This window comes from Anomaloglossus baeobatrachus, chromosome 5, assembly GCF_048569485.1.
Source record: "Anomaloglossus baeobatrachus isolate aAnoBae1 chromosome 5, aAnoBae1.hap1, whole genome shotgun sequence".
In the NCBI taxonomy this organism is placed as follows: domain Eukaryota; kingdom Metazoa; phylum Chordata; class Amphibia; order Anura; family Aromobatidae; genus Anomaloglossus; species Anomaloglossus baeobatrachus.
In genome coordinates, this window is record NC_134357.1 from 268,127,241 (window position 1) to 268,141,933 (window position 14,693).

At 49.4% G+C, this 14,693-nt stretch overlaps 1 long non-coding RNA gene across 1 annotated transcript in view; it reads left to right on the plus strand.

The window, feature by feature from the left end:
* Window positions 1-313: 313 nt before the first annotated feature.
* Window positions 314-14,693, plus strand: part of LOC142309954 (uncharacterized) — a 49,067-nt gene continuing 34,687 nt past the window's right edge. Inside the window, exon 1 of the long non-coding RNA XR_012754045.1 lies at window positions 314-485. This is a non-coding gene — a long non-coding RNA (uncharacterized LOC142309954). The remainder of the gene's footprint in view (window positions 486-14,693) is intronic.

Genomic DNA, 14,693 nt, shown 5'->3' on the forward strand with positions numbered 1-14,693 from the left:
GCTGATGACTATGTAGATACTGTGGCTGCTGGTCCACTAGTATGGCCACCTACAGCTGGGTCACTGTAGCATCTGCTGTGAGAGTAAACAATTCACCTTGTGGCGATTGCCTCATTTTCAGCTCCGGCTGTGTAGAGTGCAGGGCGGGCTGTGAGGGGCGATAAACTACAGCACTGCAGCTATGTGAAATGATTGGTCGGGTAATTCCATCATTGTGATTAGCCGTCCCCTCAGTGCGAGGCTCAGCCCTGTGATTTATGGGTGCTATAAGCATTTGTCTGCAGCATCTATAGTCGCCAAGATGGCGCTGCAGCTCCAGTGTTGGAGACAGAGTGGTGCGGAGCTGCCCGGCCTCTAGTGCTCGTCAGGGCTTATCCCACACACAGGAGCGGCGGCGGCGGCGGCGGCGCTGTGAGCAGAGCAGACGCCTGTGACCGGAGCGGTGCGGGGTGCGGAGCGGACGGAGACAATACATCAGCCGCTGGGTGCGTGCGATCCGGGGAGGACTGTGCCCCCCGCACTGCAGTCTGGGGATAACGTGGCTGGGTGGTGTCGGGGAGGGGGCGCGAGCAGTGAAGATGAATCGAAGTTTTAGCAAGTCCCAGACTCTGCGCTATGTGGAGGTGAAGAGCAAGGTCCCCCCGGTCCTCTCCCTCCTGCTGCCGTGTATTGTCCGGTAATGAATGGAGGGATGGCAGCCCGTCCTGTACACAGCGCTCAGACTCCGCTTTTGTTTCTTGTCTGGCGCTCACTTGGGGAAGAATTCTTAAGGTCCAGTCACACTAAGCAACTTACCAGCGATCCCAACAACGATAGGGATCGCTGGTAAGTTGCTAGGAGGTTGCTGGTGAGCTGTCACACTGCGACGCTCCAGCGATCCCACCAGCAACCTGACCTGGCAGGGATCGCTGGAGCGTGGCTACACGAGTTGCTGGTGAGCTCACCAGCAACCAGTGACCAGCCCCCAGTCTCCTAGTTACAGCACACATCAGGTTAATTAACCCGATGTGTGCTGCAGCTAAATGTGCACAGAGCAGGGAGCAGCGCACACTGAGCGCTGGCTCCTTGCTCTCCTAGTTACAGCACACATCGGGTTAATTGCCTGATGTGTGCTGCAGCTATCTGTGCACAGAGCAGGAGCCGGCAGCACAGGCAGTGAGAGAGGCTGGTATCAAAGGTAAATATCGGGTAACCAAGGACAGGGCTTCTTGGTTACCCGATGTTTACATTAGTTACCAGCCTCAGCAGAAGCCGGCTCCTGCTGCCTGCACATTAGTTGTTGCTGTCTCGCTGTCACACACAGCGATCTGTGCTTCACAGCAGGACAGCAACAACTAAAAAATGGCCCAGGACATTCAGCAACAACCAACGACCTCACAGCAGGGGCCAGGTTGTTGCTGGATGTCACACACAGCAACATCGCTAGCAACGTCACAAAAGTTGTTCGTTACCAGCGATGTTGCTAGCGATGTTGCTTAGTGTGACGGGGCCTTTACTCCAGTTTGCTATGAACCCCGTGTGTCATCCCTATGTATGATCCCTATGCAACTATCCAGTGTATGATTCCAGTATGTATGATCCCTATGCAACTATCCAGTGTATGATTCCAGTATGTGCGATCCCTATGCAACTATCCAGTGTATGATTCCAGTATGTATGATCCCTATGCAACTATCCAGAGTATGATTCCAGTATGTGTGATTCCTATGCAACGATCCAGAGTATGATTCCAGTATGTATGATCCCTATGCAACTATCCAGTGTATGATTCCAGTATGTGCGATCCCTATGCAACTATCCAGTGTATGATTCCAGTATGTGTGATCCCTATGCAACTATCCAGAGTATGATTCCAGTATGTGTGATTCCTATGCAACGATCCAGAGTATGATTCCAGTATGTATGATCCCTATGCAACTATCCAGTGTATGATTCCAGTATGTGCGATCCCTATGCAACTATCCAGTGTATGATTCTAGTATGTGTGATCCCTATGCAACTATCCAGTGTATGATTCCAGTATGTGTGATCCCTATGCAACTATCCAGTGTATGATTCTAGTATGTGTGATCCCTATGCAACTATCCAGTGTATGATTCTAGTATGTGTGATCCCTATGCAACTATCCAGTGTATGATTCCAGTATGTGCGATCCCTATGCAACTATCCAGTGTATGATTCTAGTATGTGTGATCCCTATGCAACTATCCAGTGTATGATTCTAGTATGTGTGATCCCTATGCACCTATCCAGTGTGTGATTTCTCTGTAACTATCCAGTGCGGGGGGGGGGGGGTGTCATTCTTGGGCTGCTTTCACACATCAGTTTTTTGGCATCAGGCACGATCCGGCGAAAAACTGATGCTACTGATCCGTTTTTTCGCTGGATCCGTCACATCAGTTGCATCAGTTTTTTCCATCAGTTCCTTCAGTTTTTTGACAGATCCGGTGTGATACTGAGCATGCTCAGTTCAAAGAAACGGATCCGGCGGCCGGATCTTTTTTTTTTTTTTTACCGCATTACGCCGGATCAGGCATCCATAGGCTTCCATTCTAAAACACGCAGTACGGCGCCGGATCAGTTTTTTTTGCCGGACACAAACGTTCACTTAAACGTTTCATCCGGAAGCTGGACAAGTAAATTTTGCCAAAATTTCGGCAAAAACGGGATGAAACGCAAGGCCATCCGGCACAACCCAACGCTAATGAAAGTTCATGGGGGAAAAAACGAATCGGGCGGCAACAGACGCCGGATCCGTTTTTGCCGGATTGTGCATGATTGCAAAAAACTGATGTGTGAAAGCAGCCCTATGCAGCTCTCCAGTGCGTGGTTAGGGTGTCTGCCCTATGCAGCTCTCCAGTGCGTGGGTAGGGTGTCTGCCCTATGCAGCTCTCCAGTGCGTGGGTCGGGTGTCTGCCCTATGCAGCTCTCCAGTGCGTGGGTCGGGTGTCTGCCCTATGCAGCGCTCTAGTTCGTGGGTAGGGTGTCTGCCCTATGCAGCTCTCCAGTGCGTGGGTAGGGTGTCTGCCCTATGCAGCTCTCCAGTGCGTGGGTAGGGTGTCTGCCCTATGCAGCTCTCCAGTGCGTGGGTAGGGTGTCTGCCCTATGCAGCTCTCCAGTGCGTGGGTAGGGTGTCTGCCCTATGCAGCTCTCCAGTGCGTGGGTAGGGTGTCTGCCCTATGCAGCTCTCCAGTGCGTGGGTAGGGTGTCTGCCCTATGCAGCTCTCCAGTGCGTGGGTAGGGTGTCTGCCCTATGCAGCTCTCCAGTGCGTGGGTAGGGTGTCTGCCCTATGCAGCTCTCCAGTGCGTGGGTAGGGTGTCTGCCCTATGCAGCTCTCCAGTGCGTGGGTAGGGTGTCTGCCCTATGCAGCTCTCCAGTGCGTGGGTAGGGTGTCTGCCCTATGCAGCTCTCCAGTGCGTGGGTAGGGTGTCTGCCCTATGCAGCTCTCCAGTGCGTGGGTAGGGTGTCTGCCCTATGCAGCTCTCCAGTGCGTGGGTAGGGTGTCTGCCCTATGCAGCTCTCCAGTGCGTGGGTAGGGTGTCTGCCCTATGCAGCTCTCCAGTGCGTGGGTAGGGTGTCTGCCCTATGCAGCTCTCCAGTGCGTGGGTAGGGTGTCTGCCCTATGCAGCTCTCCAGTGCGTGGGTAGGGTGTCTGCCCTATGCAGCTCTCCAGTGCGTGGGTAGGGTGTCTGCCCTATGCAGCTCTCCAGTGCGTGGGTAGGGTGTCTGCCCTATGCAGCTCTCCAGTGCGTGGGTAGGGTGTCTGCCCTATGCAGCTCTCCAGTGCGTGGGTAGGGTGTCTGCCCTATGCAGCTCTCCAGTGCGTGGGTAGGGTGTCTGCCCTATGCAGCTCTCCAGTGCGTGGGTAGGGTGTCTGCCCTATGCAGCTCTCCAGTGCGTGGGTAGGGTGTCTGCCCTATGCAGCGCTCCAGTGCGTGGGTAGGGTGTCTGCCCTATGCAGCTCTCCAGTGCGTGGGTAGGGTGTCTGCCCTATGCAGCGCTCCAGTGCGTGGGTAGGGTGTCTGCCCTATGCAGCGCTCCAGTGCGTGGGTAGGGTGTCTGCCCTATGCAGCGCTCCAGTGCGTGGGTAGGGTGTCTGCCCTATGCAGCGCTCCAGTGCGTGGGTAGGGTGTCTGCCCTATGCAGCGCTCCAGTGCGTGGGTAGGGTGTCTGCCCTATGCAGCGCTCCAGTGCGTGGGTAGGGTGTCTGCCCTATGCAGCGCTCCAGTGCGTGGGTAGGGTGTCTGCCCTATGCAGCGCTCCAGTGCGTGGGTAGGGTGTCTGCCCTATGCAGCGCTCCAGTGCGTGGGTAGGGTGTCTGCCCTATGCAGCGCTCCAGTGCGTGGGTAGGGTGTCTGCCCTATGCAGCGCTCCAGTGCGTGGGTAGGGTGTCTGCCCTATGCAGCGCTCCAGTGCGTGGGTAGGGTGTCTGCCCTATGCAGCGCTCCAGTGCGTGGGTAGGGTGTCTGCCCTATGCAGCGCTCCAGTGCGTGGGTAGGGTGTCTGCCCTATGCAGCGCTCCAGTGCGTGGGTAGGGTGTCTGCCCTATGCAGCGCTCCAGTGCGTGGGTAGGGTGTCTGCCCTATGCAGCGCTCCAGTGCGTGGGTAGGGTGTCTGCCCTATGCAGCGCTCCAGTGCGTGGGTAGGGTGTCTGCCCTATGCAGCGCTCCAGTGCGTGGGTAGGGTGTCTGCCCTATGCAGCGCTCCAGTGCGTGGGTAGGGTGTCTGCCCTATGCAGCGCTCCAGTGCGTGGGTAGGGTGGGATGGCACACTGAAATCACACAATGGATAGTTACATAGGGATGACACACTGGAATCACAATGTAACTATCCAGTGCCTGATTCCAGTGCCTGATTCCTATGTAACTATTCAGTATGTGATTCCAGTGTGTCATCCCTATGCAGCTATCCAGTGCGGTGTCATCCCTATGCAGCTATCCAGTGCGTGGTTTCAGTGCGGTGTGTCATCCCTATGCAGCGTTTCAGTCCCTGATTCCAGTCCCTGATTCCTGGTTCTGATTCCTATGTAACTATCCAGTGAGTTATTCCAGTGTGGGATGGCACTCTGGAATCACACGCACTCTGGAATCACACACTGGATAGTAACTAGGGATGACGCACTGACTTTACAATGTAACTATCCAGTGCCTGGTTCCAGTGCCTGATTCCTATGTAACTATTCAGTGTGTGATTCCAGTGTCATCCCTATGCAGCTATCCACTGGAATCACACACTGGATAGTTACATAGGGATGACGCACTAGAATCACACACTGGATGACACACTGAAATTACAATGTAACTATCCAGTGCCTGATTAGTGCCTGACCCTTATGTAATTATCCAGTGTGTGATTCCAGTGTGTCATTCCTATGCAGCTATCCAGTGCCTGATTCCAGTGCCTGATTCCTGTGTAACTATCCAGTGTGTTATTCCAGTGTGGGATGGCACACTGGAATCACACACTGGATAGTTACATAGGGGTGACTCACTGGAATCACAATGTAACTATCCAGTGTGTGATCCCAGTGTGTCATTCCTATGCAGCTATCCAGTGCCTGATTCCAGTGCCTGATTCCTATGTAACTATCCTGTATTGGATCACACACTGGATAGTTACATATGGATGACACACTGGAATCACAATGTAACTATCCAGTGCCTGATTCCAGTGCCTGATTCCAGTGTGTCATCCCTATACAGCTATCCACTGGAATCACACACTGGATAGTTACATATGGATGACACACTGAAATTACAATGTAACTTTCCACTGCCCGATTCCAGTGCCTAATTCCTATGTAACTCTTCAGTGTGTGATTCCAGTGTGTCACCCGTATGCAGCTATCCAGTGCGTGGTTTCAGTGCAGTGTGTCATCCCTATGCAGGGACCCGTGGAAGCCTAATCACAGGCGAAACGGCCATCGTCCATAGTGAGGGGCCGCATCCAGGTCTCCTCCACCCGCTGATTTTACAACACCTTTTAACCGAGTTTATGGAATAAAGATTATCTGGAAAAAGACATCAGCATTGGTGCGGTCTTATTCTTCTTCTGTATTGATGAACTGAACTGACTTTTGCTGTTTGGACCTGCACGCTGATCCGGCTTCCAACAAGGACGTCTGGTGCTATACTCCTTACCCTCCAGTGATCCCAGGTGTGATAGGCGTGTATGGGTGGTGCAGGACTGTGTTCTCTTGGATTCATATCATCCCTATGCAGTGTTCCAGTCCCTGATTCCTAACTATCCAGTGTTATTCCACTGTGGGATGGCACACTGGAATCACACACTGGAAAGTTACATAGGGATGACACATTGAAATTACAATGTAACTATCCAGTGCGTGGTTTCAGTGCGGTGTCATCCCTATGCAGCTATCCAGTGCCTGATTCCAGTGCCTGATTCCTATGTAACTATAGAGTACCTGATTCCAGTGTGGGATGGCACACTGGATAGTTACATAGTTTTGACGCACTGGTATCACACTCGATTGTTACATAGGGATGAAGCACTGGAATCACACACTGGAAAGTTACATATGGATGACACACTGAAATTACAATGTAACTATCCAGTGCCTTATCCCTATGTAACTATTCAGTGTGTGATTCCAGTGTGTCATCCCTATGCAGCTATCCAGTGCGTGGTTTCAGTGCGGTGTCATCCCTATGCAGCGTTCCAGTCCCTGATTCCTATGTAACTATCCAGTGTGTTATTCCAGTGTGGGATGACGCACTGGAATCCCACACTGGATAGTTACATATGGATGACTTACTGTTATCACAATGTAACTATCCAGTGTGTGATTCCAGTGTCATTCCTATGCAGCTATCCAGTGCCTGGTTCCAGTGCCTGATTCCAGTGTCTGATTCCTATGTAACTATTCAGTGTGTGATTCCAGTGTGTCATCCTTATGCAGCTATCCACTGGAATCACACACTGGATAGTTACATATGGATGACACACTGAAATGACAATGTAACTATCCAGTGCTTGATTCCAGTGCTTGAATCCAGTGCCTCATTCCTATGTAACTATTCAGTGTGTGACTCCAGTGTGGGATGGCACACTAAAATCACACACTGGATAGTTACATGGGGATGACGCACTGGAATCACACACTGGATAGTTACATATGGATGACACACTGAAATTACAAATTAACTATCTGGTGCCTGATTTCGGTGCCTGATTTCGGTGCCTGATTTCGGTGCCTGATTTCGGTGCCTGATTTCGGTGCCTGATTTCGGTGCCTGATTTCGGTGCCTGATTTCGGTGCCTGATTTCGGTGCCTGATTTCGGTGCCTGATTTCGGTGCCTGATTTCGGTGCCTGATTTCGGTGCCTGATTCCTATGTAACTATCCTGTGTGTGATCACACACTGGATAGTTGCATAGGGATGACGCACTGGAATCACACACTGGATAGTTGCATAGGGATGACGCACTGGAATCACAATGTAACTATCCAGTGCCTGGTTCCAGTGCCTGATCCCTATGTAACGATTCAGTGTGTGATTCCAGTGTGTCATCCCTATGCAGTTATCCAGTGCGTGGTTTCAGTGCGGTGTCATCCCTATGCAGCGTTCCAGTGCCTGATTCCAGTGTGGGATGACACTCTGGAATCACACACTGGATAGTTACATATGGATGACACACTAAAATTACAATGTAACAGTCCAGTGCCTGAGTCCAGTGCCTGAGTCCAGTGCCTGAGTCCACACTGGATAGTAACTAGGGATGACACACTGAAATTACAATACCTATCCAGTGCCTGATTCCAGTGCCTGACCGTTATGTAACTATTCAGTGTGTGATTCCAGTGTGTCATCCCTATGCAGTTATCCAGTGCGTGGTTTCAGTGCGGTGTGTCATCCCTATGCAGCGTTCCATTCCCTGATTCCTATGTAACTATCCAGTGTGTGATTCCAGTGTGTCATTCCTATGCAGCTATCCTGTGCGTGGTTCCTGTGCCTGATTCCAGTGTGGGATGGCACACTGGATAGTTACACAGGTTTGACGCACTGGAATCACACACGATGGTTACATAGGGATGACGCACTGGAATCACACACTGGAAAGTTACATATGGATTACACACAGAAATTACAATGTAACTGGCCAGTGCCTGGTTCCAGTGCCTAATCCCTATGTAACTATTCAGTGTGTGATTCCGGTGTCATCCCTATGCAGCTATCCAGTCCCTGTTTCCTGGTTCTGATTCCTATGTAACTATCCAGTGAGTGATTCCAGTGTGGGATGGCACTCTGGAATCACACACTGGATAGTAACTAGGGATGACTCACTGAATTTACAATGTAACTATCCAGTGCCTGATTCCTATGTTACTATTCAGTATGTGATTCCAGTGTCATCCCTATGCAGCTATCCACTGGAATCACACACTGGATAGTTACATAGGGATGACGCACTGGAATCACACACTGGGTGACACATTGAAATTACAATGTAACTATCCAGTGCCTGATTCCAGTGCCTGATTCCAGTGCCTGATTCCAGTGCCTGATTCCAGTGCCTGATTCCAGTGCCTGATTCCAGTGCCTGATTCCAGTGCCTGATTCCTATGTAACTATCCTGTGTGGGATCACACACTGGATAGTTACATAGGGATGACGCATTGAAATTACAATGTAACTATCCAGTGCCTGATTCCAGTGCCTGATTCCAGTGCCTGATTCCTATGTAACTATCCTGTGTGGGATCACACACTGGATAGTTACATAGGGATGACGCACTGGAATCACACACTGGATAGTTACATAGGGATGACACACTAAAATTACAATGTAACTATCCAGTGCCTGATTCCAGTGCCTGATTCCAGTGCCTGATTCCAGTGCCTGATTCCAGTGCCTGATTCCAGTGCCTGATTCCAGTGCCTGATTCCAGTGCCTGATTCCAGTGCCTGATTCCAGTGCCTGATTCCAGTGCCTGATTCCAGTGCCTGATTCCAGTGCCTGATTCCAGTGCCTGATTCCAGTGCCTGATTCCAGTGCCTGATTCCAGTGCCTGATTCCAGTGCCTGATTCCAGTGCCTGATTCCAGTGCCTGATCCCTATGTAACTATTCAGTGTGTGATTCCAGTGTGTCATCCCTATGCAGCTATCCAGTGCGTGGTTTCAGTGTAGTGTGCCATCCCTATGCAGCGTTCCATTCCCTGATTCCTATGTAACTATCCAGTGTGTTATTCTAGTGTGGGATGGCACACTGAAATCACACACTGGATAGTTACATGGGGATGACGCACTGGAATCACACACTGGATAGTTACATATGGATGGCACACTAAAATTACAATGCAACTATCCAGTGCCTGATTCCAGTGCCTGATTCCAGTGCCTGATTCCAGTGCCTGATTCCAGTGCCTGATTCCAGTGCCTGAATCCAGTGCCTTATCCCTATGTAACTATTCAGTGTGTGATTCCAGTGTGTAATCCCTATGCAGCTATCCAGTGCGTGGTTTCAGTGCAGTGTGTCATCCCTATGCAGCGTTCCAGTCCCTGATTCCTAACTATCCAGTGTTATTCCACTGTGGGATGGCACACTGGAATCACACACTGGATAGTTACATAGGGATGACACATTGAAATTACAATGTAACTATCCAGTGCCTGATTCCAGTGCCTGATTCCAGTGCCTGATTCCAGTGCCTGATTCCAGTGCCTGATTCCAGTGCCTGATTCCAGTGCCTGATTCCAGTGCCTGATTCCAGTGCCTGATTCCAGTGCCTGATTCCAGTGCCTGATTCCAGTGCCTGATTCCAGTGCCTGATTCCAGTGCCTGATTCCAGTGCCTGATTCCAGTGCCTGATTCCAGTGCCTGATTCCAGTGCCTGATTCCAGTGCCTGATCCCTATGTAACTATCCTGTGTGGGATTACACAATAGATAGTTACATAGGGATGACGCACTGGAATCACACACTGGATAGTTACATGGGGATGACACACTGGAATCACACACTGGATAGTTACATGGGGATGACGCACTGGAATCACACACTGGATAGTTACATATGGATGATACACTAAAATTACAATGTAACTATTCAGTGCCTGATTCTAGTGCCTGATTCCTATGTAACTATCCTGTGTGGGATCACACAATAGATAGTTACATAGGGATGACGCACTGAAATGACAATGTAACTATCCAGTGCTTGATTCCAGTGCTTGATTCCGGTGCCTGATCCCTATGGAACTATTCAGTGTGTGATTCCAGTGTGTCATCCCTATGCAGCTATCCAGTGCGTGGTTTCAGTGCAGTGTGTCATCCCTATGCAGCGTTCCAGTCCCTGATTCATAACTTTCCAGTGTTATTCCACTGTGGGATGGCACACTGGAATCACACACTGCATAGTTACATAGGGATGACACATTGAAATTACAATGTGCCTGATTCCAGTGCCTGATTCCAGTGCCTGATTCCAGTGCCTGATTCCAGTGCCTGATTCCAGTGCCTGATTCCAGTGCCTGATTCCAGTGCCTGATTCCAGTGCCTGATTCCAGTGCCTGATTCCAGTGCCTGATTCCAGTGCCTGATTCCAGTGCCTGATTCCAGTGCCTGATTCCAGTGCCTGATTCCAGTGCCTGATTCCAGTGCCTGATTCCAGTGCCTGATCCCTATGTAACTATCCTGTGTGGGATCCCACACAGGATAGTTACATAGGGATCACACACTGGATAGTTACATAGGGATGACGCACTGGAATCACACACTGGATAGTTACATATGGATGACACACTGAAATTACAATGTAACTATCCAGTGCCTGATTCCAGTGCCTGAATCCAGTGTCTTATCCCTATGTAACTATTCAGTGTGTGATTCCAGTGTGTCATCCCTATGCAGCGGTCCGGTGCGTGGTTTCAGTGCGGTGTCATCCCTATGCAGCTATCCAGTGCCTGATCCCAGTGCCTGATCCCAGTGCCTGATCCCAGTGCCTGATCCCAGTGCCTGATCCCAGTGCCTGATTCCAGTGCCTGATCCCTATGTAACTATCCTGTGTGGGATCACACAATAGATAGTTACATGGGGATGACACACTGGATAGTTACATGGGGATGACGCACTGGAATCACACACTGGATAGTTACATATGGATGATACACTAAAATTACAATGTAACTATTCAGCGCCTGATTCTAGTGCCTGATTCCTTTGTAACTATCCTGTGTGGGATCACACACTGGATAGTTAACTAGGGATGACGCACTGGAATCACACACTGAATAGTTACATATTGATGACAAACTGAAATTACAATGTAACTATCCAGTGCCTTGTTCCAGTGCCTGACCCTTATGTAACTATTCAGTGTGTGATTCCAGTGTCATCCCTATGCAGCTATCCAGTGTGTGGTTTCAGTGCGATGTTATCCCTATGCAGCGTTCCAGTCGCTGATTCCTGTGTAACTATCCAGTGTGTTATTCCAGTGTGTGATTCCTATGCAGCTATCTAGTGCATGGTTTCAGTGCGGTGTCATCCCTATGCAGCTATCCAGTGCCTGATTCCTATGTAACTTTCCAGTGCCTGATTCCAGTGTGGTATGGCACACTGGATAGTTACATAGGTTTGACGCACTGGAATCACACTGGATAGTTACATATGGATGACACACTGAAATTACAATGTAACTATCCAGTGCCTGATTCCAGTGCCTAATTCCTATGTAACTATACTGTGTGGGATCACACACTGGATAGGTAACTAGGGATGACGCACTGGAATCACACACTGGATAGTTACATAGGGATGACACACTGAAATTACAATGTAACTATCCAGTGCTTGATTTCAGTGCCTGATTTCAGTTCCTGATCCCTATGTAACTATCCAGTGCCTGATTCCAGTGTGGGATGGCACACTGCAATCACACACTGGATAGTAACTAGGGATGATGCATTCAAATGACAATGTAACTTTCTTTGTCGCTTTGTGGGATCACACAATGGATAGTTACATAGGGATGATGCACTGGAATGACAATGTAACTATCCAGTGCTTGATTCCAGTGTCTTATCCCTATGTAACTATTCAGTGTGTGATTCCAGTGTGTCATCCCTTACAGCTATCCAGTGCGTGGTTTCAGTGCAGTGTCATCACTATGCAGCGTTCCAGTCCCTGATTCCTAACTATCCAGTGTTCTTCCACTGTGGGATGGCACACTGGAATCACACACTGGATAGTTACATAGGGATGACACATTGAAATTACAATGTAACTATCCAGTGCCTGATTCCAGTGCCTGATTCCAGTGCCTGATTCCAGTGCCTGATTCCAGTGCCTGATTCCAGTGCCTGATTCCAGTGCCTGATTCCAGTGCCTGATTCCAGTGCCTGATTCCAGTGCCTGATTCCAGTGCCTGATTCCAGTGCCTGATTCCAGTGCCTGATTCCAGTGCCTGATTCCAGTGCCTGATTCCAGTGCCTGATTCCAGTGCCTGATTCCAGTGCCTGATTCCAGTGCCTGATTCCAGTGCCTGATTCCAGTGCCTGATTCCAGTGCCTGATTCCAGTGCCTGATTCCAGTGCCTGATTCCAGTGCCTGATTCCAGTGCCTGATTCCAGTGCCTGATTCCAGTGCCTGATTCCAGTGCCTGATTCCAGTGCCTGATCCCTATGTAACTATCCTGTGTGGGATCACACACTGGATAGTTACATAGGGATCACACACTGGATAGTTACATAGGGATGACGCACTGGAATCACACACTGGATAGTTACATATGGATGACACACTGAAATTACAATGTAACTATCCAGTGCCTGATTCCAGTGCCTGAATCCAGTGTCTTATCCCTATGTAACTATTCAGTGTGTGATTCCAGTGTGTCATCCCTATGCAGCGGTCCGGTGCGTGGTTTCAGTGCGGTGTCATCCCTATGCAGCTATCCCAGTGCCTGATCCCAGTGCCTGATCCCAGTGCCTGATCCCAGTGCCTGATTCCAGTGCCTGATTCCAGTGCCTGATTCCAGTGCCTGATCCCTATGTAACTATCCTGTGTGGGATCACACAATAGATAGTTACATGGGGATGACACACTGGATAGTTACATGGGGATGACGCACTGGAATCACACACTGGATAGTTACATATGGATGATACACTAAAATTACAATGTAACTATTCAGCGCCTGATTCTAGTGCCTGATTCCTTTGTAACTATCCTGTGTGGGATCACACACTGGATAGTTAACTAGGGATGACGCACTGGAATCACACACTGAATAGTTACATATTGATGACAAACTGAAATTACAATGTAACTATCCAGTGCCTTGTTCCAGTGCCTGACCCTTATGTAACTATTCAGTGTGTGATTCCAGTGTCATCCCTATGCAGCTATCCAGTGTGTGGTTTCAGTGCGATGTTATCCCTATGCAGCGTTCCAGTCGCTGATTCCTGTGTAACTATCCAGTGTGTTATTCCAGTGTGTGATTCCTATGCAGCTATCTAGTGCATGGTTTCAGTGCGGTGTCATCCCTATGCAGCTATCCAGTGCCTGATTCCTATGTAACTTTCCAGTGCCTGATTCCAGTGTGGTATGGCACACTGGATAGTTACATAGGTTTGACGCACTGGAATCACACTGGATAGTTACATATGGATGACACACTGAAATTACAATGTAACTATCCAGTGCCTGGTTCCTATGTAACTATTCAGTGCCTGATTCCAGTGCCTAATTCCTATGTAACTATACTGTGTGGGATCACACACTGGATAGGTAACTAGGGATGATGCACTGGAATCACACACTGGATAGTTACATAGGGATGACACACTGAAATTACAATGTAACTATCCAGTGCTTGATTTCAGTGCCTGATTTCAGTTCCTGATCCCTATGTAACTATCCAGTGCCTGATTCCAGTGTGGGATGGCACACTGCAATCACACACTGGATAGTAACTAGGGATGATGCATTCAAATGACAATGTAACTTTCTTTGTCGCTTTGTGGGATCACACAATGGATAGTTACATAGGGATGATGCACTGGAATGACAATGTAACTATCCAGTGCTTGATTCCAGTGTCTTATCCCTATGTAACTATTCAGTGTGTGATTCCAGTGTGTCATCCCTTACAGCTATCCAGTGCGTGGTTTCAGTGCAGTGTGTCATCACTATGCAGCGTTCCAGTCCCTGATTCCTAACTATCCAGTGTTCTTCCACTGTGGGATGGCACACTGGAATCACACACTGGATAGTTACATAGGGATGACACATTGAAATTACAATGTAACATTCCAGTGCCTGATTCCAGTGCCTGATTCCAGTGCCTGATTCCAGTGCCTGATTCCAGTGCCTGATTCCAGTGCCTGATTCCAGTGCCTGATTCCAGTGCCTGATTCCAGTGCCTGATTCCAGTGCCTGATTCCAGTGCCTGATTCCAGTGCCTGATTCCAGTGCCTGATTCCAGTGCCTGATTCCAGTGCCTGATTCCAGTGCCTGATTCCAGTGCCTGATTCCAGTGCCTGATTCCAGTGCCTGATCCCTATGTAACTATCCTGTGTGGGATCACACAATAGATAGTTACATAGGGATGACGCACTGGAATCACATGTAACTATCCAGTGCCTGATTTCAATGCCTGATTTCAGTGCCTGATCCCTATGTAACTATTCAGTATGTGATTCCAGTGTGTCATCCCTTTGCAGCTATCCAGTGC